The sequence below is a fragment of the Scyliorhinus torazame genome, chromosome 9, assembly GCF_047496885.1.
Source record: "Scyliorhinus torazame isolate Kashiwa2021f chromosome 9, sScyTor2.1, whole genome shotgun sequence".
In the NCBI taxonomy this organism is placed as follows: domain Eukaryota; kingdom Metazoa; phylum Chordata; class Chondrichthyes; order Carcharhiniformes; family Scyliorhinidae; genus Scyliorhinus; species Scyliorhinus torazame.
In genome coordinates, this window is record NC_092715.1 from 54,527,121 (window position 1) to 54,552,554 (window position 25,434).

Consider the following 25,434-nt stretch of genomic DNA (forward strand, 5'->3'; position numbering starts at 1 on the left):
ACTGCCTTTGCACCTTGCCTGCAATCAATTTCTCTACAGATAATTATCAAATTCTGGTTTCAAAGTCCTGACTGAATCTGTCTCCATCATACTTCCAGACAGTGCATTCCAGATCCTAGCCACTCACTCTGTAAAAACGTTCCTCCTCATGTTGCCCTTGTTTCTTTTACCATTCCCCTTGAACCATTGCCCTCCAGTCCTTTTGCCAATGGCATCGATTTATCCCTATCCACTTTGTTCAGATCCTTCATGATTGTGAACGGCTCTATCAAACTTCTTCTCAGCTTTCCTTTCTCTAAGGGGGAATGGTCCCAGCTTCTCCAATCCATCTCTGCAACTGAAGTCTTTCATCCTTGGGACCATTCCCATAAACCATTTCTACCCTCTCTCATGCTTTCACAATCTTGCCCAAAGTGAGCTGACACAATATTCTAGTACTGCTGCAGATTTTACACCTAACTCCAAGGGTAAAGTTAAAGATTTACCAACAGTCGTCAGAATATTCATAGAAATCCATAGAATCCCTACAGTGCAGAAGGAGGCCATTCTGGCCATCAAATCTACACCGACCCTCTGAAAGAGATCCTTCCCTAAGCCTACTCCCTGTCTCATCCCAGGGGCTGGTTTAGCACACTGGGCTATATCGCTGGCTTTTAAAGCAGACCAACGCAGGCCAGCATCATGGTTCAATTCCTGTACCAGCCTCCCAGAACAGGTGCCGGAATGTGGCGACTAGGGGCTTTTCACAGTAACTTCATTTGAAGCCTACTTGTGACAATAAGCGATTTTCATGTGGCGACTAGGGGCTTTTCACAGTAACTTCATTGAAGCCTACTTGTGACAATAAGCGATTTTCATTTCATTTCATCCCTGAAACCTCACTTAACCTGCACAACTTTCGCCCTACCTGCAACAGTAGTGAACTCGCCAACATTGAGGGCATTTAAAAGTTTATTGGATAAGCATATGGATGATAATGGCATAGTGTAGGTTAGATGGCTTTTGTTTCGGTGCAATATCGTGGGCCGAAGGGCCTGTACTGCGCTGTTTCGTTCGTTCTATGTAACTTTGGATACTAAGGGGAAATTTTAGCATGACCAATCCATTGAACTGGCACATCTTTGGACTATGGGAGGAAACCAGAGCACTGGGAGGAAACCTAAGCAGACACAGGTAGAATGTGCAAAATCCACACACCCCAGCGACCCAAGGCTGGAATTGAACCCGGGTCCCTGGCGATGTGAGGCAGCAGTGCGAACCACTATGCCACTGTGCCAAGTAAAAGCAAATGACTGCAGATGCTGGAATCTGAAGCAAAAACAGAAACTATTGGACAATCTCAGCAGGTCTGACACATCTGTGGAAAGTGAAGGGAGCTAACATTTTAAGTCTGGCTGGCTCTTTGTCAAAGCTGGAGCGATCTGGAAATAGAGTCAGGTTTATACTGCTGTGTGGGGGCGGGGGAGGGGGTGCATGGAGCTGTGGGGCTGGATAGAGAGCCGGTGATAGGTGGAGATTGACATAGATGATATGGACAGAAAAACAAAAGGAAAGACAAAAGGGGGTGATTAAGGCAAAGAAGGGTGTTGAGGGCAGCACGGTAGCATTGTGGATAGCACAAATGCTTCACAGCTCCAGGGTCCCAGGTTCGATTCCGGCTTGGGTCACTGTCTGTGTGGAGTCTGCACATCCTCCCCGTGTGTGCGTGGGTTTCCTCCGGGTGCTCCGGTTTCCTCCCACAGTCCAAAGATGTGCGGGTTAGGTGGATTGGCCATGCTAAATTGCCCATAGTGTCCAAAATTGCCCTTAGTGTAGGGTGGGGTTACTGGGTTATGGGGATAGGGTGGAGGTGTGGACCTTGGGTAGGGTACTCTTTCCAAGAGCCGGTGCAGACTCGATGGGCTGAATGGCCTCCTTCTGCACTGTAAATTCTATGATAAAACACATAAAGAGATTAAAATTTGTGAATGGCAGAACAAAGATGAACAGTATGTCAACGGATAACTAGGAATAGGAACGGGAATAGAAGGCCCAAGTGGGGTGAGGGGAGAGGGGACAATGGTGAGGCCAAACAGATCGATGGAAGAAATGAAAATAAATAGATAGAAGTAAAAATGGGGTGAAGGTGGAGGAGAGAGAATATTGTGTTAAGTGCCCTTCCTTGTGTAGCACTGAGTCATGTGGTGCAACAAACACATATACAAGGAACACCATGTCAGTTTGAGAATCTGAATTGGTTTTAAATATCCAGAAATAAAAAAAGTGGGCGTTATGAAAAATGACCACACAGCTGTCAATCTGTCATAAAAACTCAATGAGTTCACAAATGTCCTTTAGGGAAGGAACCTACTTGACCTGGCTGTCTATGATCTAAAACTCATACCAATGCAGTTGATTCTTCACCACCCTGTGAAGATATCTACCAAGCCATACAGATATACCGGAGCAAGTAGAGCTCGGCAGTAAATGGCACCTTTACAGTGATGTTGACATCTCAAGAATGAATAAATACAGAACCCAAATTATTTTTAAGTACTCTCACTTGTGATCAGGAAAAATAACACCAAGGCTTTATTTTGCACTTGCTATGCAGTGCCATTGGGTTCAGCTCATGCTGGTAAATGTGTTAAGCTGCCTGCTCACATATTACACATTGTGGCCCATAGTGAAACAAGTGGAGAGGGATGGTGTCCCCTAACATCTACTCCTTCTGTCTTCAAATCATTACCACATGGAATCATGTGCAGCACAGAAGGAGGTCATTCAGCCCATTGTGGGGCCAAAATTATCCTCACGGACAGTTCTTCCCCCAGAGCCCGACAAATGTTACCTCATCAGTGTGTCCCGGTTACCACACTTGAAGGATGAGTTTAAAATACAGACCGTTCTTCTCTGCCAGCATCATAATTCTCTTCTGCTACACTTACAGTTTGCAATGTATTTACTTTTAAAGATTTTCATCCAAATAAACAGCTATTACTGCCTGCTACTTCTCAGCGTTCTCTCACTAGTATTAAAAGAAAATGAGAACATCAGAACATGAGGTCCAGCTTAAGGATATTTGCATATTCCAGTTGTCTACGATTGTGTTCAGTTTTAGTTCTGATGCCATCAAAACCAAAAGCAAATATTTTCTGCCGTTCTGCCGTAAAGGTGGTAGAGATTGCCTCAAACCTATGTTTCCGATAGAGTCTCAAACAGATGCACCCAGAACATAATAAGAAGGTACAAGGAGCAGTGATGGCAATGCCTCCTCTAGTCTCCTCTGCCATTCAGATCATGGCTGATCTTCCTGCTCAGTTAAATGACAGAAATACCTGTCCCAGCTGGAACTTCTTTTGGGCTGTCACCAAAAAAAAATACTTACAGGAAGAAAGCTCAGCTTGAAGATGCAGTTTGACTGGTGAATGTTTAGATTGCATTCTTTGCATGGATTCAGCATTGAATTCATGCCCATCAACAGAGAATGCGCAGTGAATTCAGCCTGGATTCAATTTAATATCAACCAAAATGGTTCCTAGACTACTTGAAAACTGATTGCATTGAGGTTTTAACTATTTGTCGTGCTCCCTTCCTTACTGTGCGAGGTTGAAATATGGACAACATAAAAGAGGCACCTCATAGACCATCAATGCTTCTGCAGAAGATCGTCGGCTGGATTCTCCGTTCCTGAGACTAAGTGTTGACGCAGGGGTAGGATTCGTGGACTTCCACAACAGCAAAACTGCTGCCACATCTGGACCGATTCAGCGACTGTAGAGGGGCTAGCACCGGCGCCACATGGAACACAATCAACTCCAATGAGAAATGGTGCCGGATTCATCAGATTCACGATTGACGCTCAGGAGGCCGACAGGCTGCAGCCACATATACACATCTCACTCCCTACCCAAACTATGCCAGCAAACAAGATGGCACTGGTTGCGCTGGAGCGCGCCCATACAGCTGATGGGTCGGCTGGGGCCAGAGGGGGGTGGCCTGGGGTGGGGGGGGGGGGGGCACTCATACGACCCATGGCCCTAAGTTTACAGTGGGCAGTCAGCAGCGTGTGCAGCTGCATGGCTACCTTGCCGGCTGCGGCAATGGTGTTCCGTGCCATCCACTCTGACCCCACAGCCCACCTCCAGGCCACCCCCCGCTTCTCCCCCGGACCTGGCAGAGGCCCCCCCGGCCAGCGGCACAACTGTCAGCAAACTGTGGTGATGTTGGACACTTTCCGTACCCCCTCTCTTTCCCTCATCAGCCATGGCGCCTGTTTCACGATTTTTAAAAGCACCAGTGAGCCTAGCCATCGGGAATTCGGCCCACCGGAGGCAGAGAAACACGGAGGCACTGGAGAATACCGGGTCGGGCCCCCTTATGATTACCAATGCCGTTTATTGTATGTGCATCTTTAACACATTGACGTTGCTGTTGAGATGATGGAAAATTGCGATTTGGTGTGAAATCGGTGCCTACTGTGATTTTGGTGTCGGGACTGATTCTCCACCCAATCACGTTTCCCGATTCTAGCTTCGGCCAAGGAGAATTCCACTCCTTAGATATTAGATATTCCCGTACCAGCCTCCCCGAACAGGCGCCGGAATGTGGCGACTAGGGGCTTTTCACAGTAACTTCATTGAAGCCTACTTGTGACAATAAGCGATTTTCATTTCATTTTTCATTTCAAGTGGGAGGACTGATTCACTAACATCAGTGTCCTCTCACAAACAGGCACCACATGCATTAAGATTATGATCATCTACTTCGTTGGGATGGTCATATGGTTCGATATCAGTTACCATGGTTCCCAAAGCAGATCTTCTTCTCTCAGCTTAATCAGGGCAGGTGAACCAGAGGACTGAAGAAGCGCTTCAATGATGTGCTGAATGTCACCATGAAACAATACAACATTGACATGAACTCCTGGGAGACCATCACCTTGGGCCGAACCAGATGGCGGCAGGGTCTTTGAGAAGGATCCCAGCATTTCTAAACCCGACGATGACAAGATGAAGAGGAAAAGCGAGAGTGGCCATAACCCAAACTGATAATACATGACCAGACATCCCATATGGCACCAAATGCCCCACATGCTTTTAAAATCTGCTAGATCCTGAATTGGCCTCATCATCCATCTCTCGAGTCATGGAAGACAATCATTATTGAGGGATAGCCAATATTATATTGCTTTTTATTTTGGCAAAGAGCCATTTGATAGTATTGAAAATGTAAGGAACACTTGAAGGCTTGAACATGAGTGTAAAGTCTGTTTCCAAGGGTGTGTTTTACCTGACCAAAGAAAGATGCACAGCCAGCAGTATAACTCAAGGTCAGTCTCTGAATTACTCCGTAGAGGCAGCAGTTTCAAAAGCAACATCTGCAGTATACCAACACAAGTTCAATTGGATTTGGTACACAGTGCCAAGGAGAGCAGGCAGCGGTCACTGATAATTTTAATTCCCTGAGTAAGGTACAATGTGGCAGGGAAAGCTCTTGTAGAAAGATGAGCTGGGGCTCGACATCTACAGAAACCAGCTTCTCTGCTAGGGTCACAACCTCCCCAGTTGGGTTTGGAATTTGACCCCGATGAATTCTATGCCCGAAGAAGGACACAGTTGAAATACTTCAGGAACAATAAAAGGGCCAGTTACTGAAGGAATGTCATGTCTGCCACTTGGAGCTGCCTGACTCTATCATGTGTAAAATAAAATCTGTGTTATTACAAATAGAAAACTAGACTTGTTCCTCGACTGGAGAACTATGTGGGGGTCAAAAGGATTAAAATTGAGCAGTGGACTGAGACAGAGACATTGAAAGCAGAATGGTCATGGAGAGATACATACAATGGCTCATATAGTTGAAGACTGGTTTGTGAATAGAATGGAATGTTAAGGACCTGGTCCTTCCACCTTCTACAAAATAGTTTGTGCTGGCTTGTCTGGGTTTAACACAGAACTCAAAAAAATTTCATCAACTTTGAAATATGAGGAAACTTTTGCACAATTTAACTGCTTTATAAAGAAAGTAATAATATAACCAAAGTGGGTTAATAAATATTGAGGGAAACATTTGCGCATGGTTGTTTAATGTGAATGGTAAGCATTTCTTTCTGAACGATGCCTTAATTTTAGTGCGTTTTGATCAATTTAAAAAACAATGTCATATAAAGTTCTGCCCATACTGAAAAACTGAATGTTTTTTTTTTCAATCTCTGAACATTTTTGCTAAAAAGATGACATAGCCCAATGTGGCCAGGTTTTTTAAAAAACAGCTTCTCAAAACAGAAGGGATCCAATCCAAGCATTAACTCTGTTCCTCTCTCCACAGGTGCTGCCTGACCTGCCGAGTATTTCCAGAATTTTCTGTTCTTATTTCAGATTTCTGTCTTTTTTCTCCCTGTCAGAGGCTGTTTACCGCAGTTCAAAGACCTTGGGCTGGATTCTCCGCCCCGCCACATTTCTGCCCCGACCCGCCGGCGGGATTCTCCGTTACGCCGGGCGGTCAATGGGGTTTCCCATTGTGGGGCAGCCCCACGCCTTCGGGAAACCCCCGGGCGCCGGCATAGCGGAGAATCTCGCCTGCAGAGAATCCCGGCGATTTCCGTTGGCGGGATCCTGCGCAGGCGGCGCATCCACGCTACCGAAACCCCCCCCCCCGTTTCCTGACGGCGTGGGATGGTCCACAATGGGGAAACCCCATTGGCCGATTGCGGGAACAGAGAAACCCCATTGGCCGACTGCGGGAACAGAGAAACCCCATTGGCCGGCAGCGGGGGCGGGGGAGGGTAGTGGTGCTCCGCACTGGAAAACAGGTCTGGCGGGATGGAGAACCCGCCTATTATGAATGGTTCCTTTATGTTGGGTGTAATTGGTGACAAGTGGAATGGAGAATTCAATTGGATTAACTGATTTCTTACTATTCTGCGAAGTGTAATTAACTTGTCAGAGCCTATGTTCAATATACTGGGGTTGAGAGTGTGTAGTCCCTTGCGTTTCTTATTTCTCTGTGTCCTGAGGAAAGCAAAATTACATTTATGAAAGTTTTTGTTATTGACATGGTTGGGGAATCAGTTTTAGCTTGATATACAACACTACAAAGTCTTGAACATTTGCACTCTAGAATACTTTTGAAGTTGCCTGGGTTCCTCAACTCTAATCCTGATATTGCATGTTTGCAGATTCCCTTCGTATCCAGTCAATGCTCTGCGAGTCTGGGAACATTCTTGTTTCTTGCTTCCTTGAGGAAGTTGAGGAAGGTGATCCTTCTGGTATTAGCATTGCAGCGGAGGAAGTGAGCTTCCTGAGAGATTTAATCTCTTGGTGACCTGGACCTCTCGTATTAATTAACTTTCTCGACTTAAACAACTCCAACTCTGAAATAAATTATTCTGACTCTGGTGCCATTACTGAAAGTCAGAATCCCCTCGAGTAATTGGCTTTGAGGGTGACTTCCGGTGGCGGCAATGGAGTGAAAGGTCGCACATTTGGCAGCTCCCGCTCTCGGTGAACTTTTTGTGGCTTTTATGCTGGATTTCCATAGGAATTTCCCAGAATAAGGGTGCAAAACCGAAAGGGGAAGGAGGTGACCCCTAGTTTATGGAGCTGCGCCCGAGGAAAAATCGAAAAAGGAAAAATCAAAAGTTGGCTTGGAGCGAGGACCAGAGTTTGAAGGAGGCAATGGCGGGTAAGCAGGATTTGACCTCGCCAGCTCAATGGTCGACGGACCAATTGGTGGACTCCTTGACTGAGAAGTTCACTCAACATCGCAAGGAATGTGCGGAGGACCTGGCCCGGGCGGTGGATTCGATCAGAGCGATGGTCGACCGTGTGGAGGAGAGATTGACGACCCAGGGACACGTGATCTAGAAGTTGGAGGAGCTGATGGTGGAACGAAAGGAGCAGTCCACTGCGATGGCAATGGAGATTGGGATGCTGCAGGACCAACATAAATGGCTGCTGGAGAAGGTGGAGGGCCTGGAGAACCGTTCTCGGAAACAGAATATCTGGATCGTCGGTCTGCCAGAGGGGAAGGAAGGATTGGATGCTGGTGCGTATGTGGGGAAGATGCTGGAGAAGCTGATACGGAAGGTTCATTCCCCGAGCCGTTGGAGGTGGACCGGGCCCATAGGGCGCTTATGCGTAAGCCCCAGGGGAGTGAGCCCACGAGGGCGATGGTGGTACGACTGCATTGGCTCCTAGATAAGGAACGCATCATGAGGTGGACCAAGCAGGCAAAACTGTGCATGTGGGAAGATTCTGACATCCGGGTGTACCAGGACTTGGGAGCAGAACTCACTAACAGGAGGGCGAGTTTTAATAAAGTCAAGGCGGCCCTGTACGAGAAGCAAATAAAGTTTGGTCTGCTTTACCCTGCCCGTCTTTGGGTGACCTATGAGGGTCGGGAGCTGTACTTTAGCTCGCCGTAGGACATGGCGAACTTCATGAAGGACAATAACCTGGTAGACAAACAAGGATCCTAACCTTGACTGTGGAGAACTGAGTTCGAAGTTCTGCGTTGCCCTTTTAACTCTTAGTCTTTTAACTCAGTAATTTAAGTTGCGATGTTTGAAAAGCTGTTTGAGTTTTTACATGTATAATTCCTTTTTCTTTGTCCGGGCTTTTCTATTTGGTCCTGCTTGAAGGTGTTAGAATAGATAAGATTTTGTTAAGGGAGGAGGGGTGGGCCTCTGTGCTTGGACCTTAGGAGGGACTGTTTGTTTGTTTTTTGTGCTTTGTGCCATTGTTTTGCGAACTTATACCAAGAATGGGGGGGGGAGGAATCAGCAGGTGGTAGGATGCTAAGCGCCGGGGGCGGGAGCTACCAGACTAGGAGGTTGGAGGAGGAGAGTAGATGACGGTAGCTGCCGAGGGGTGGGCCAGGTGTGGTGCGGGGCATGGGCTGGCCTAGGAGAGGTCACGGCTGATCGACAGGGGAAGGGGGGAGGGTCTCCCCCGACCAGGCTGGTTATGTGGAATGTTTGTGGACTGAAAGGGCCTGTACAATCCACAGCTCTCCGGATCTTCAAGATAAGAGAGATCGATGCCTATGATAGCGAGTTCCTTAGACTCGTTAAAGGCCTTAACCAGGAGCGGCCCCAGTAACCGAGAAAACTTTTTATAAAACTCCACTGGGTATCCATCAGGTCCCGGGCCTTACCCAATTTCATCGCCCCCAACCCGTCTATCACCTCCCTGATCCCAATTGCGCCCCCCAGGCATTCCACCAGCTCCTCATCTACCTTTGGGAACTCTAGCCTCTCCAAAAATTGCTTTATACCCTCCTCCCCGGCTGGGGGTTCTGATTCATAGAGTCGACTATAGAATTTGTGAAACACATCATTTATCGCCCCCGGGTCCACCACTATCTTATCCCTCATATCCTATACTTTCCCAATTTCTCTCGCCGTCTCCTGTTTCCTCAGTTGGTGTGCTAACATCCTACTGGCTTTCTCCCCATATTCGTACACCGCCCCTTTTACCCTCCTCAGTTGCCCTTCTGCCTTACCTGTGGACAGGAGCCCAAATTTCATTTGGATTCTCTGACGCTCCTTCAGAAGCTCCTCATTCGGAGACTTCGCCTACCTCCTGTCCACCTGTAAGGTTTCACTTACCAGGCTGTCCAACTCCGCCCGTTCACTCTTCTCCCAAATCGAAATAAATTGCCCTCTGTTAACTGCCTTCAATGCTTCCCAAATCTCCCGTGTCATTGCTCTTTATGTACCCCCGAATGGCCTCCCTCACCCGCTCACAAATCTCATCCTCCGTTAACAGCCCTACATCTAACCTCCACTGTGGACGTTGGGTCTTTCCTGTGCTTACCCATAAATCTATCCAGTGTGGCGCGTGGTCCAACATCACGATTGCTGAATACGTCAGCAGTAAGGGGGGGGGGGGGGTAGAAAAGGGGGGGGGAGAGAGGAAAATGGGAGGCATGGTAGTGTAAGACAAGGACAGGGAACTTAGTACACGGGTAACTAGGAAATAGGGCGGGGGTAGTAGCGGACGTTGTTTTTAGGTATTTTGCGTGCGTCAGCAAATCTGCGCGCAGCAGCCGGCTGTTAATAACGCCGGCTGCAAGCGGCCTTCAAAATGGCCGCGAACATGTAAAACAAATGCGGCCGCACTGCGCATGCGTGCCCGATCATCGGTGCACATGCGCAGATCATCAGCTCGCATGCGCAAAGCTATGCGCATGTGCACCGATGATCGGGCACGCATGCGCAGTGCGGCTGCATTTGTTTTACATGTTCGCGGCCATTTTGAAGGCCGCTTGCAGCCGGCGTTATTACCAGCCGGCTGCTGCGGCTGTTGCACACAGATTTGCGCGATCGGGAGCTCCGCGACGGACGGCTCCGCGACCCTCCTGACACCCGCCCGCGACCCACCCGCGGGTCGTGTCCCCGAGTTTGACAATGCCTGGTTTACAGTTTAACACTTTTTTTTAAATGGTCGCAGCTTTTTGTTTTACAAGTTCGGCGGAGTTTTATTCATTTAATTTTATTCATTTAATTTTTTTTTCCATTTATTTTATTCATTTTATTTTAGAAGGTCGGGGGGGTTTATTTGATAAAATTTTACAGGAAAAAAATGTAGAACTTTGGACAGATGGAGACTCCATACTTTCCGACAGCGGAAGGCTTCACCTTCATCCAACAGGTTCCATTGGAGAAGCGTGTACGAGGGCCATAGGGACCCAAAACCATTTCCTCCATTTTTGGCAGCAGCAAACAAGATAAGCGAAAATGTGGGTCGCGCAGGTCGGCCGGCGTGGGTCGCGAAGGTCGGCCTGGTTGGGTCCCGAAGGTTGGCCGGTTGGTAAAAATGGGTCCCCGGAAAAAAAGTTTGAAGAACACTGCTCTAAATTTATTTTTTAAAAAGTTGTGTAATTTGGCAAACAAGGAAGTGGCTGAGAAAGGGGGCACTTGGAGAGGAGATTGCGCTAGAGTGAGATGTAGGTCCAGTGTGTTGTAGGGGTGTTGGTTCACATGGTAAGTTCAGGAAGCTTTTACAAAGTTTAAATTTAGCTTATGAGTCAAACTCTAAGATAGAAATTTCAAACTTCCAGTCAGTTAAATAGTGTAGTTAAACCAGGGAGCTGCCTGGCTGTGGCAGTTATCTGTTAATCAGCTGAAAACAGTCTGTTCAACCTGTGTTAATTGTTACTCCAGGAAGGTGAGTTAGCTCGTGAGTCATCAGAGTCTATACCTAAGCAGACAAGTTTTCAAACAGCATGGATAGGAGACTACTTGAATGAATAAATAGTTGGGAATTAAGTTCACAAGGGAATTCAGTGCAGTGGGGGAAAGACGTGCTCCTTTATCTACCTTTTCCAAGATGCAGAAGACACAAGATCCTTCCCAGAAATAAAGAGCAAACTGGAAGCAGCAATTAGAACTTGAATAGATAATAATGTTAGTTGTGAACTTACAAAACTGTGGAAGATTTTGGAAAGATTCTGGAAAGGTCCCAGCGGATTTGGAAAATAGCTCATGTAACACCTCGGGCGTCATTCTCCGACCCCCCGCCAGGTTGGAGAATCGCCGGGGGCTGCCGTGAATCCCACCCCCGCTGGCTGCCAAAGTCTCCGGTACCGGATATTCGGCGGGGGGCGGGAATCGGGCCACGCCGGTTGGCGCACCCCCCCACCCCGCTCGATTCTCCGCCCCGGACGGGCCGAAGTCCCGCCGATAAATTGCCTGTCCCACCGGCATGGATTAAACCACCTTTTGAACGGCGGGACAAGGCGGCGTGGGCGGGCTCCGTGGTCCTGGGGGGGGGGCACGGGGCGATCTGGCCCCGGGGGGGGGTGCCCCCACGGTGGCCTGGCCCGCGATCGGGGCCCACCGATCCGCGGGCGGGCCTGTGCCGTGGGGGCACTCTTTCCCTTCTGCCTCCGCTACGGTCTCCACCAGCTGGTGGAGGCGGAAGAGACTCCCTCCACTGCGCATGCGTGGGAAACTGTCAGCGGCCGCTGACGCTCCCGCGCATGCGCCGCCCGGGGATGTCATTTCCACGCCAGCTGGCCGTTTCCGCCAGCTGGCGGGGCGGAAATTCGTCCGGCGTCGGCCTAGCCCCTCAATGTTGGGGCTCGGCCCCCAAAGATGCGGAGCTTTCCGCACCTTTGGGGCGGCGCGACGCCCGTCTGATTGGCGCCGTTTTGGGTGCCAGTCGGCGGACATCGCGCCGTTTCGGGAGAATTTCGCCCCACGATTCAAGAAAAGAGAGAAACAGAAACCAGGGGCGAAATTCTCCGTTATCGGCGGAAAGTCCGCCGATCGGCGCAGAAAAAGGCGCAAATCCGACTTGCGTCACGTCAGAAAAATGGGTCGATAGTCTCCGGCCCGAAATGGGCTAGCAGCAACGTAACGGGATCCGCGCATGCGCAGTGGTTCACGCCGTGCAGCGTCATACGCGCTGCACGGCGTGATGGCTCATAAGGCCGCGCTGCTCCCCCCCACCCGACCGCAACACCCGACCGCAACACCCGACTGGATGGCTGGCCGTCGCTCAGCCCCGAGGTTCGAGTCACGCGATGTGGAGGCGCTCCTGGATGCGGTGGAGCAGAGGAGGGACGCCCTGTATCCCGGGCACAGCCGCAGAGTTGCCCCACGCCACAGCTGGCGTCTGTGGAGGGAAGTGGCAGAGGCCGTCACCGCTGTGGCCCTGACACCACGGACAGGCACCCAGTGCCACAAGAAGGTGAACGACCTCGTCAGAGCAGGCAGGGTGAGCCTCCCCATATCCCCCATATCCCCCCTCCCCATATCCCCCCTCCCCCATATCCCCCCCTCCCACATATCCCCCCTCCCCCATATCCCCCCTCCCCCATATCCCCCATATCCCCCCTCCGCCATATCCCCCCTCCCCCATATCCCCCCTCCCCCATATCCCCCCTCCCCCATATCCCCCCTCCCCCATATCCCCCCTCCCACATATCCCCCTCCCCATATCCCCCCTCCCCCATATCCCCATATCCCCCTCCCCATATCCCCATATCCCCCATATCCCCCCTCCCCCATATCCCCCCTCCCCCATATCCCCCCTCCCCATATCCCCCATATCCCCCCTCCCCCATATCCCCCTCCCCCATATCCCCCTCCCCATATCCCCCCTCCCCATATCCCCCCTCCCCCATATCCCCCTCCCCCATATCCCCCATATCCCCCCTCCCCCATATCCTCCCCATATCCCCCATATCCCCCACTCCCCCATATCCCCCCTCCCCCATATCCCCCCTCCCCCATATCCCCCCTCCCCATATCCCCCCTCCCCCATATCCCTCCTCCCCCATATCCCCCCTCCCCCATATCCCCCCTCCCCCATATCCCCCCTCCCCATATCCTCCCCATATCCCCCCTCCCCCATATCCCCCTCCCCCATATCCCCCCCTCCCCTATATCCCCCTCCCCGTATCTCCTGATCACTGCCTGATGTCTAACCATGCATGCTTCATTGTGTATCGCAGGACCAAGCGTCCAGGCACCCATCCCCGCAGATGCAGACCGCCCGCAGGATGCCCCTCGGAGACCACAGGAGACGGAGAGACCCGCACCCTCCAGCATGCGACGCCCGCAGGATGCCCCTCGGAGACCACGGGAGCGGAGAGACCCGGACCCTCCAGCATGCGATGCCCGCAGGATGCCCCTCGCACACCACGGGAGACGGAGAGACCTGGAGCAACAGACGACACCCCCGTCACGTGCGGGAGCGACCACCCAGCGACGAGGGGGGCAGCCACAGGCCCCCGTCACATCCGAGCCAGGACACCACTACCCAGGACACCACTACCCAGGACACCACTACCCAGGACACCACTACCCAGGACACCCCTACCCGGGACAGCACTACCCAGGAAGACGAAATACCGGACAGTGACTCAGAGTGGATGGGTGGACACGAACCCCCACCCCAAAGTGCCATGGACTCAGAGTGGGACAAAGAGCACGACACAACGCCACTGCTGTCACCAACACCCTCCACCATCGCAGAAACACTCACCACGGTTGGGCACTTTAGTGATGAGGCGTCTGGTACACTCACTGGTGCGCACAACACAGCCGTCCCGGTACAGCAGGTGGAGGTAGGAGCAGCAGAGGGACCGGGCGGTCGGAGGGCAGCCCAGCCCAAGCGAACATCTGCCGCCCAGATGGATCCCGGGTTCCTGCAGTTACCACACCCACACATAGATCCGATGCAACCACCGACCCGGAGACGAGCGAAGAGGGTGACGGGCGGCTTGCGGCGGCTGCGGTCGCAGGTGGAGGAGTCCACCCGCATCCAGGAGCTGGGAGTGGTGCCGGTCATGCGTGCCACCCAGGCTGACACCGCACGGGTGGCGTCCGCGGTGGAGGCAATGGGTGCGACGGTGTCAGACATGGGGAACGGTTTGCGAGGCCTGGGGCCTTCCGTGCAGGGGGCATCTGTGGCCCAGGACATGGCTGCCCTCTCACAGGAGGCCATGAGCCAGTGCCAGCGCCAGATGGCAGAGGCGCTCAACGCCATAGCCCAGTCTCTGCAGGCCATGGCCCAGTCTCAGCAGGCCATGGCCCAGTCTCTGCAGGCCATCGCTGAGGGCATCGGCGCCAGTGGCCATGTGCGAGCCGGCGTCGCACTGTCACAGACAGGGTTTGCCAACCCCCTGGGCTCCATGGCTGCAAACCTGCAGACCCCTGTCGATACCAGCACGGGCCTCCAGGACTGGCAGCGCCAGATGTCGGGGGGGCGTCGGATGGCAGTCCGTTCGCATCCCCCACCCATGTAGAGGCCTGGGGGCCATCGGGCACCCTGAGGGAGGAGGAGGTGGTGTGGTCCGTCCCGGCTCCCTCTGTAGGGGAGGTCCCGGTATACCGCGACACCTCGGACTCCCCCCCTTCCGTCCCAGGTGTATCGGGTGGGCAACGGGCAGGACAGGCTGGCAGCTCGCCATCCCAGTCGCCCGGGCCGCAGCCTGGCCCATCTAGGCCAGGACGCCCCAGGAAACGGCCGCCAAAGGGATCCAGTGTCAGAGGGCAGGAATCACAGGAGTCCACCTCCAGTTCTGCTGTACCATCTGGGGAACCACGTAGACGTAGTCAAAGGGCCCGTAAGGCCAAACAATTAGACACTGAGTAAGTTGGCACAGGTGCAGGGCACAGATGAGTTTTAGGGGCTAGGGCACGTGCATGAACTCCTTTGGTTATTAAAGTCAATGTTACACCTACCGAAGCTGCCTTTGTGCTCTGTCCAAAGTGTGCGGAGGTGTCATGTACGTTGAGCGCAAGTGTGTGTGTGTGAGGGGTGGTCTTACCTCAGCCCCAGGTGAGTCTGCCCCCTTCCCCCTGGGCCGCCATCAACATCCCCCGGGCAGAGGACGGGACCGTGCGCTGCAGTGTCACAGCCGCATGCAGGGATGGTCCGGGTGGATGGTGGTACTGTGGCCATGGGTCAGACATAGTCCAACGATGTAGAGCCAGGAGCTCATCGCAGGGCGGGTTGTCATCATCCTCCATGGCCTGCGATAGACATGCGTCCACCCGCAACTGGGTGAGCCCGGCCCGTTGTGCCGCAGGTGGATCGGCAATGGGGGGGGGGGTGTGTGGTGTGCATGCGGGTGGGGTGGGTGGGGTTGGGGAGGGGGGTGAGGGTGCTGGGTGGGTGGATGGGTGGGGGGTGTGTGTGGTCGGCTGTTGCCATGGTGTGCGGTCTGTGGCCATACTACCCGATTCCCACGCCCATCTAGTCAGTGAAGCGGGCGTCTATCAGTCTGTCCCGTGCCCGCTGGGCCAGCCGGTAACGGTGGACAGCCACCCGCCTGTGTCTACCCCGTCTGCCCTGACCATTGCCCCCATCCCCCTCATCTGGGGAGGACTGGGCCTCTTCCTGCTGCTCCTCCACTCCGCCCTCCTCTGCCTGCGGCACATCGCCCCTCTGCTGGGCTATGTTGTGCAGGATGCAGCACACCACAATGATGCGGCCGACCCTATCTGACCGATACTGGAGGGCGCCCCCAGAGAGGTCCAGGCACCTGAAACGCATCTTCAGCACACCAAAGTACCTCTCGATCACTCCCCTTGTCGCTACATGGGCATCATTGTAGCGGTTCTCCGCCTCATTGCGTGGCCTCCGTATAGGCGTCATCAGCCACGATCGCAATGGGTAGCCCCTGTCGCCCAGCAACCAGCCCCTCAGCCGGGGATGGCGTCCCTCGTACATGCCGGGGATGGATGACCGCGACAACACGAATGAGTCGTGTACACTGCCTGGGTGACGGGCGCAGACGTGCAGGATCATCATGCGGTGGTCGCAGACCACCTGTACGTTCATCGAATAGGTCCCCTTCCTATTAGTGAACACGGCCCTGTTATCTGCAGGTGGCCACACAGCGACGTGCATCCCAACGATCGCGCCCTGGACCATGGGGAACCCGGCAACGGCAGAGAAGCCCACGGCCCGGGCATCTTGGCTGGCCCGGTCCACGGGGAAGCGGATGTAGCGGTGCGCCATGGCATATAGGGCATCTGTCACTGCCCGGATGCACCGGTGCACCGATGTCTGCGATATGCCGGACAGGTCCCCAGTCGGTGCCTGGAATGACCCCGTTGCATAAAAGTTCAGGGCCACCGTAACCTTGACGGACACGGGGAGAGGGTGTCCCCCGCCAGTGCCACGCGGTGACAGGTGTGCCAGCAGGTGGCAGATGTGTGCCACGGTTTCCCGGCTCATCCGGAGTCTCCTCCTGCATTCCCGGTCCGTGAGGTCCTGGTATGACTGCCGGGGCCGGTACACACGGGGCGCCCTCGGGTGCCTCCGTTGCCGTGGGGCCGCGACGTCCTCCTCCCCCTGCTCGTCCTGTCGGTCAGGTGTCCCTCCAGCCTGGGCGGCTGCCACCTGCCGCTCTGCGGCAGCCTGCGCCGCCTCTCTGGCACGCTCCTCCTCCTCCTCCTCCTGCTCCTCCTCATCCAGGGCAACATAGACATGAGCGGCTGCCACCACGGCGGCCAACATCGCTGGATGATCTGAAAACATGACGGCCTGGTGGGGGGGAGGGAAACGACGACATGTCATCATTGCCCATATCCCCTCCTCCCCCCAGCCAGGTGGCATGGACCGCATGGGTCCAACTGTTGGAGGCTGGCACCTGGCCAGGTGGACCAACTCACTTGCCCTCCCATCCCCTTCCTCGGCACGGACCCCCCCACAACCTCCACCCCAGCACGGATCCCCCCCCCAACCCCCAACCTCCACCCCGGCACGGACCCCCCCAACCTCCACCCAGCACGGACCCCCCCCCCCCAACCTCCACCCCAGCATGGACCCCTCCCAACCTCCACCCCAGCACGGACCCCCCCCCCCAACCTCCACCCCAGCACGGACCCCCCCCAACCTCCACCCCAGCACAGACCCCCCCCAACCCCCAACCTCCACCCCGGCACGGCACGGACCCCCCCCAACCTCCACCCCAGCACGGACCCCCCCCCAACCTCCACCCCAGCACGGACCCCCCCCCAACCTCCACCCCAGCACGGACCCCCCCCAACATCCACCCCAGCACGGACCCCCCCCCCCAACCCCCAACCTCCACCCTGGCACGGCACGGACCCCCCCCAACCTCCACCCCAGCATGGACCCCCCCCAACCTCCACCCCAGCACGGACCCCCCCCCAACCTCCACCCCGGCACGGACCCCCCCCAACCGCCACCCCACCACGGACCACCCCCCCCCCAACCCCCAACCTCCACCCTGACACGGCACGGACCCGCCCCAACCTCCACCCCAGCACGGACCCCCCCAACCTCCACCCCAGCACGGACCCCCCCCCCAACTTCCACCCCAGCACGGACCCCCCCCAACCCCCAACCTCCACCCCAGCACGGACCCCCCCCCCCAACCTCCACCCCAGCACGGACCCCCCCCCCAACCCCCAACATCCACCCCGGCACGGACCCCCCCCCAACCTCCACCCCGGCACGGACCCCCTCCCGGCACTCCCCCGGAGCCCAGCCTACTCTAACCACCCCCCCCCCCCGCCGCACACACACACACACACAACCCGAGACACACCTCTCCTCACGCAATCAGACTGCGGCCACGCCATTGCCTGCCCAGAGCCAACCCCCCAGGCCGTCACTCACCTCCACGCTGGTCGGCGTGAGCCTGGAGCACCGGGTCATGCCGATGAAAAGGAGGTTTGATTCACGTCGACGTAAACGGTCATCACGTCGACGGGACTTCGGCCCATCCGGAAGGGAGAATATCGGCAGGCCGAAAATCGGCTGCCTTGCGCAGACCCGTGACATTCTCCGCGGCAGCGGCGCCATTAACGCCCCGCCTACTTTTCTCCCTTTGGAGACTTCGGCAACCGGCGGGGGCGGGATTCACGGCGGCCAACGGCCATTCTCCGACCCTCTGGGGGGTCGGAGAATGACGCCCCAGAAAACTATTGGCCAGTTAACCTAGGGCGTCATTCTCCGACCCCCCGCCGGGTCGGAGAATGGCCGTTGGCTGCCGTGAATCCCGCCCCCGCCCCCGCCGAAGTCTCCGCTCCCGGAGATTGGGCGGGGGCGGGAATCCAGCCGCGCCGGTTGGCGGGACCCCCCGCTGGATTCTCCGGCCCGGATGGGCCGAAGTCCCGCCCAGGAATTGCCTGTCCCGCCGACGTAAATCAAACCTGGTATTTACCGGCGGGACCAGGCAGCGTGGGCGGGCTCCGGGGTCCTGGGGGGGGGCGCGGGGCGATCTGACCCCGGGGGGTGCCCCCACGGTGGCCTGGCCCGCGATCGGGGCCCACCGATCCGCGGGCGGGCCTGTGCCGTGGGGGCACTCTTTCCCTTCCGCCTCCGCTACGGCCTCCACCATGGCGGAGGCAGAAGAGACTCTCCCCACTGCGCATGCGCGGGAAACTTTCGGCGGCCGCTGACGCTCCCGCGCATGCGCGGGGAAACTGACAGCAGCCGCTGACGCTCCCGCGCATGCGCCGCATTTCCGCGCCAGCTGGCGGGGCAACAAACGCCATTTCCGCCAGCTGGCGGGGCGGAAATCCCTCCGGCGTCGGCCTAGCCCCTCAATGTTGGGGCTAGGCCGCCAAAGATGCGGAGACTTCCGCACCTTTTTGCCGGCGCGATGCCCGTCTGATTTGCGCCGGCTTTGGCGCCAGTCGGCGGGCATCCCGCCGTTGGGGGAGAATTTCGCCCCTAATGTCTGTGATAGGGAAATTGCAATCTGATTGGCCAGCGGCTCTCCAAAGCGGGATTTGCTTCCAAGTGAGGACAGATGTCCCGCCTACTGACAGTCAACGTCCATTGGAGCATAAAATGGCTGGCGGCTTGTCAGAGTCAGCGGGGATGCATTCCCTGCCAACTCTCTGGATGGCGGGGTCAAGCTATCGTCCTAGCTGTCTGAACATTGCCACTCATTTCTTTCTTTTTCCAATGAAGGGGCAATTTAGCATGGCCAGTCCACCTACCCTGCCCATCGTTGTGTTGTGGGGGTGAGACCCACGCAGACACGGGGAGAATGTGGAAACTCCATACGGACAGTGACCCGGGCCCGGATCGAACCTGGGTCCTCGGCGCCGTAAGGCAGCAGTGCTAACCGCTGCATCACCGTGCCGCTGTAGCTCCCCTCCATGCTACCCAGCTTGCCTGCATATTCCTGTGTTGCTATTATCCCCTTTGAGCAGCAGGTTTTCTAAACTACCCAATTAAAAGTTACTTTTTGTCCTGAAATCATAATTGGGTAGAAATTGGGAAAATGCTGGTCATTCTCCATAATTGATGTATCACAATTATGTGATGTGAGTTTGTAATATATTATTACTGTTGAGTTACATATCACAGTATACTGATATGCCAGAATGTTTTACATAATTCTATATCTAAATAAACTCTGATTCACGAAAGCAATAATCTGATTAAACTACAACTCACATTTATGTGTTTTATGTGCTTCAGCACAGATCACTATTCCTCTTTTAAATTTTTACTGTTTAACCATTACAAACCTTCAATATTATTTTAATTTTTATGGAAGGACATTTGTCAATAAATGAACATGAAAGCTAAACTGAAGCTCCAGTGAGTAGGTGTACAATCTGGCACATATACAATAGGCCAAGGTATAATCCCCAATCTGTGCAGTGTTGGTGTCTGCATAAACTCAAGTCAAGTGGCTCCAGTGTCCCAAGACTAGAAAGCAAACTGCTTAAACAGGAGAAGATAAGAGGATTCTTTTAAATTGTGAAGAGTTTCCGGAAGGAAAGCTTATTGCCTCTGGGGCTCCAATGATGAGAGGTCGTTAATTTATAATACACACAGAGTGAAGAGGGAGGCTGGTGTATGGAATCCTTAGCCATAGGGAGTCTTTAAGGGAGAGATTATTACATCCATTAAAGGAAAAGTAGGAAAAACATACGAAGCAGAGAGGCATGTATAGGACTACAGAGAGATGGCGGTGAGATTAGTTTTAGACAGCTCCAGCACACAACGAGCACAGACCAATGGACTGCAAGCTTCAATGATTTGATGGCCAGGATTCCTGATCATGGCTGCTATTCAGTCACTCCATACTGAAAACGAACATGTGCAGATCACAAGTGAAGGATGGTCCAGCTGAATTTTGATGGACCTCACAGTTAAATAGTCAGGAACTATTCCTTTTTGTCTGCACTCATATAACCACGCCGGGTCTGAGTTTCAGGTATCATGCATATCAGGTGGTTGAGTGATATGGCTGCCTGTTTGGATTGGCACTTGCGAGTAACCTGCCCCAGGTTCCTGTTTAGGCCTCATCGTCTGAATGGGATAGTTCAATGCATCCTGACAGGCAGTTCACCCTGGTGACTGGGTGCAGGTTGCAAAGACAAGCTGGATATCAACACCGGATAGGGAAGATAACCTCAGGGGGCAGCGTGGGGGTGTCGACGGGGGCAGAAGAATGGAGAAAGATATCCGTGGGGCTGGGATAAGAGCATTCGTGTTCCTCTTCACCCGACAAAAATCAGTACCGCGGCTGTCATAGTATCATTAACACAGGAAGATTGTGAGAGGTGTGAAACTGGCTGTTGCTTTGATATCACCACTGTTACAATGTCACACAAAGTTACATTATACGCTAATGTCTCTGTTAATTGTAGATATCCTTGGCATGGGTCTGTGCTTTTCCCTGTTTTGGCATGTTTCTTACTTTCCTCAGTTTTGAATCATACAGAGCAGTACCAGGCCATTTGACCCAATGGGCACTTTGCTCCAGAAACATCTCTAAGTATGGTGGCGAGCAGGAATTGCTGCGAGCGTCCCGGCACTCGGCCCAGCGAGGCCAGCAACACAATTCAAAATTAATTGGTCCACTTATTGAGACCTCACGGGCTTCTTGCTGCAGCTGATTTGCCAGGACCACGCTCGCCAGCCCCCCGCTAACAAGGTCGAGTAGAACTTAAGCAGCACTTGCTCAGCCAACACCAGCAAGCTCACAACAATGACGCCAAGGAAACCAGTCCCAGAATCTAGGGATGCAGATCTGGGGAGGCTGCTCGATGTTCTGAAGGCCTGGTGGGATGACCTGTTCCCCTGAACGTCCCGGAGAGTCAGTCACAAGGCAGCTAGTGCTGCCTGGCATGAGGTGGAATGTAACCAGGAGGTCTGGCCTCGAGTGCCGTAAGAAGGTCAACGACCTACACCGGGCAGCACGAGGGAGTAAACACCAACGCGCCCCCTCCACACTCCCCAAGAGAGTATCCACCCCCAACTCCCCATGCAACCCCTAGCCTTTCCTCCACCCCCTTCCCCTTCAACCCCCTCAACTCTCTCTCCACCCCCTCCACACCCTCCCGCACATGTGGCAAATGATGCCCCCTCCATGTCTCCTCAGGGGAAAAGCTCCCCCATATTCATCAGGAGAGGGCCCAGACTGTCAACCGAGGTCGGAATTGAACCCGGGATCCTGGAGCTGTGAGGCAGCAGTGCTAACCAATGTGCCACCTTGCCGCCTGATGCAGAGCCTGTGGCACAGAGGTACTCGGAGCCTCTGGAGAAGATAGGGTGCAGTCGGGACATTCAGGGGAGATGTCAGTGTCACTCCAGCAGATCCATAGTCTCTTGGAGGAGTCCCAGAGGCTGCAGGTGCAGGAGATGACACCGGCAACACGTGGCACCTAGGCCAACACTTCTTGGGTGGCGACCGCAATGGAAATCCTGGTGCATGACGTTGGCACCATGAGTGAAGGTGTCCAATGCGTCGCACAGTCGGTGACGGCCATGGCGGGGGGTCTCAGCAGAATGTCCGACTCACGGGGGGTTGTTACTCAGTACCAGGCTGACCTTGATGAGATTCTGCGGGACATGTCCTGCTCTCAGATGGGCATGGCTGAAGCTCTGCGGAGTTTTTCCCAGTCACAGTTGGGCTTGCCGCGGCACTGCCGAGCATGGCCCAGTCACTGAGGAGCATCGCCGAGGGCGTAAACACCAAGGTGCGGACCATGGGGAACCGCCAGGGCTGGCAGAGCCAGATGATGCAGGGGCACCCGGGGTTCGAACCAGCTACCCCTTCATCCCAAGGTGAACTGCTGGGCCCCATGGGTACTGACCGGCAGGAGGGGGCACTGAGGGCCAACCTGAACCAATCACATGGAGTAGCAACAGTGGTCACCAGCTCCCCCGAGTTCCATCCCTCTGATGAGGCTGCGTCTCGAAGTCAGCACACGGGACAGGGCGGCACAGCTGTGCATGTGCCATCGACAAGTGAGCCGGGGCCCTCCTGCCTCAGAGTCCCAGAGGATGCCTGCCAGGGTCACCGAAGGTCACGGGACGAGGAAAGCAGCTGGCTGCCTCCACCTCAGATGTGCATTCTGGGGAAACACCTAGATGTAGTGGTAGAGCTGGGAGGGCTGCGCACATTGAGGATCTCTGAGGTCACCGGAGGAGGGAGGGGGGGGGGGGGTAGGTAGGGGGGGGGGGTGACACCATCGGGAGTGGGGGATTGGTAAACACATGAAACACCTTTTTGCACAACCATTATGACGCCTCTGTCACTTTTGACTGCAATGTGGGCTGACCTCTGAACCCTTTGCCCATCTCTCCAGGAATCCCCCCTCCCCGTGGCACTCACCCACCCTCCGGCCATGGACATGTTCCCAGAGCTGTGTCCCATGCTCTGGTCTTTCGGATGTTGCTGCTGCGTGTGTGGTCTTGCCTCCCGCAGTGTTCAGACACAGTGTCCAGGCATCAAGGTTTGATTGGGATGCTAGTCAATGCATCCCACATATGGCCCACACACACATGCAAATCCGCCTGGGGTTGCCATGGTAGTGCCGCGAGCGGTTGCCCGCCAGTTGCCCGTCCCCAATGTCCCCCCACCCTCCTATGATGGACCACCCTTGCGGAGGGTCCCCAACCCCAGCCGAGGGTTCCTCACCCCCCCCCACTGAGCTCTGGGGTGGCAATCCCAGCACCCCAGCCTCTTTGCCTGCGAGCACAGTGGGCTACTCACCTCCTTGGCTCCCCACAGAAGCCCTTCTCCCAAGTTCACGTTTTCAAAAGGAGTACTAATCGGCGCCAGCATGAGCACTCACTGGGAAGTCCGCTGAATGGCCGTTAGATATGGGGCCGTGCTCGTTAATTGTATGGAAATTGAGCTTTAAGTAGTGACAATTGGTTTCTATTATACAAACATCGGAATGCAACACCCTGGCTGAATTCTCTGATTCTGGAGCTACGTCCCCACGCTGGCGTGGCAACGGTGGTGTTTTATGCCAGAACAACTGGCACAAAACGGCCACTGATTCCCCATTTCGCTGGGGACTAGCAGGGCAGCAGGGTAGAGCACCCGGTTCTAGCTGCCGATACGCCCCGGAGAATTGACAGGTCCATGGCAGCCCATGCGCACGCCAGCAACCGCTCATGGACCCGGTCTCCCCCTTCGACCAGCTCGTGCGCCCTGGACCACCCCCACAGTGCCCCCAGCCCCGAATAATTCCCCCCCCCCCCCGCCCACGGATCGGCCTGATTCCGCAGCCGCCATGCCGCGTTCCCGATGGGTGAGGCCACACGCGACCCACGCCGTCGGGAACTTGGCCGGTCGGGGGCGGAGCATCCGGGGGCGGAGCTCAGGCAATGTCCTGAGGCCGTCGATACATGGCGCGGCGTACTCTGCGAGTCCACCGCTTTGGAGGGGACGGAACATCGCGAAAGCGGCGCCGCCCCCGATTTGGTCAGGATTCTCCGGCAGTTCGGGAATTTCGGCGTCAGCCACCGGAGAATCCAGCTCTTTGGCTTTCTTAGCATGCCGGCAGTGTTCCTTTATATGGCTCACATTGGCAAATTAAAACAATCCTACATTTCTGCGTTCTACATTCGTTCTTTATAATGTTGGGGATAGAGAGGTTTTCTCATTTTTCCATTCCCTTTGTCTCCTTATTTTTTCCGGCTGATACAAACCATTTGACCCATGCCTCCTGCTCTTCAGAAATCGGTGAGTCAATTCATTATCCTCGGCGTTAATGACAGCTGCCCTTCCTGAGGTAACCTTATTTCCTCAAGGTGCATTTTAATATCGTAAGGGAGGCAATTTTTGAACTCCCCTAACAAAACTAATTCTCTTATTCCATCACAGGTGCACCATAAAGCACGTACCCTCTCAGTCAAATTTAATCTGTTTGACTCTTTCAAATTCCAGATACTTGCGTGGGCTTCTTACTGAGATTTCAGAACTGCTGATGATATGCCTCTGGCACAAGTTCATATGCATTCAGGTTTCATCCTTTGTAATCAGCTGTCACTTCAGGGCCAGCGTGGAGACGCGTGGGACCTGTAGGTGATCTGCTCCCTTTTCGAAAGCAGTAAAGAAGGATACTACATCAACCTCTTTGAATTTGGGAAGATATTTGGAGAACTTTAGGCCTCTGAGGCCCATTTGGGGATTTGGACTGTGATGAAGCTCGTCATGAGCTTCGATGCTCATTTGACGAGCCGGCACAGACACGATGGGCCAAATGGCCCCCTTCTGCGCCGTAACAGAATCGTAGAAGAATCATAGAATCCCTGCAGTGCAGAAGCAGGCCATTCAGCCTCTCGAGTCTGCACCGACTCTCTGAAAGAGCACCGTACGAAGGCCCGCTGCCCCCCTCTATCCCCATAGCCCTGGCCACTCAGGGCAAATGTTAGCATGGCCAATCCACTTAACCTGCATATCTTTGGACTGTGAGAGGAAACCGGAGCACCCGGAGGAAACCCACGCACACACGGGGAGAACGTGCAAACTCCACACAGACAGTCACCCAAGGCCGGATTTGAACCGGGATCCCTGGCGTTGTGAGGCAGCAGTGCCAGCCACAATGCCACCCATTCTGTGATTCTGTGAGGTAGGTTGAGATTTCCCCAGGCAGCTGCTATTTGTCTTGATTTCTCTGTGCTTGCAGCTTCAATTCCAATTTCTGCAGCTGGAAATTACTTTCTTCCCTTTCCCTCTCTTTCTGAGCTTCTC

At 54.4% G+C, this 25,434-nt stretch overlaps 1 protein-coding gene across 2 annotated transcripts in view; it reads right to left on the reverse strand.

Moving 5' to 3' along the window:
• Positions 1–25,434, reverse strand: part of LOC140429207 (sorbin and SH3 domain-containing protein 2-like) — a 1,121,994-nt gene that overhangs the window by 889,188 nt on the left and 207,372 nt on the right. The window lies entirely within an intron of this gene.